The sequence below is a fragment of the Echinops telfairi genome, unplaced genomic scaffold (assembly GCF_000313985.2).
Source record: "Echinops telfairi isolate 266 unplaced genomic scaffold, ASM31398v2 ScPeMD7_29;HRSCAF=101, whole genome shotgun sequence".
In the NCBI taxonomy this organism is placed as follows: Eukaryota; Metazoa; Chordata; class Mammalia; order Afrosoricida; family Tenrecidae; genus Echinops; species Echinops telfairi.
In genome coordinates, this window is record NW_022103926.1 from 6,855,682 (window position 1) to 6,856,236 (window position 555).

The following is a 555-nucleotide window of genomic DNA, read 5'->3' on the forward strand; positions in this document are numbered from 1 at the left end:
CCCCTGGGGTTCCCCTGGAAAAAGGTCCGCATAAACAGGAAAGACGGTGCCTTTGACAGAAACCAGCGAACCAAGGACAGTGAACGATGACGACGGAAAATAACTATGTGGCGCTCTCATGACGCCAATCGATCAATAAAGACCCCAGCCTGCACGTTCCACCCCAGAGGGGCCAAGCCCATTGCTCATCTCTGTACAGTGTGTCAGGGCACTCGTCCCCCAGCTCCGGGCTGATGCACTCACTGTTCTGCCTCAGCCCGTCTGCACCCAGGCGAAAAATAAACGTGGCTGCTTGTAACCCACCTGGCCTCGTGACTTGAGTCTCTTCTCGAGAGACCTGACATATAAGACGGAGTCTTGCCGTTCTTGCCTCTAAGGTAAGGTGACCAGACGTCCCGATTTTTGGAAAGAATGCATGGCAAGCTAGGGAACGGCCTATTTGGTCCATATAGACCAAAATTTTAATCAAGGCCCCCCCGCCCCACCTCCGTCAATGGCGTCCCGCTTTAAATCTGGTCACCTTAAACTAAGAAGCACTCGAGCCCTGGTCCTTTT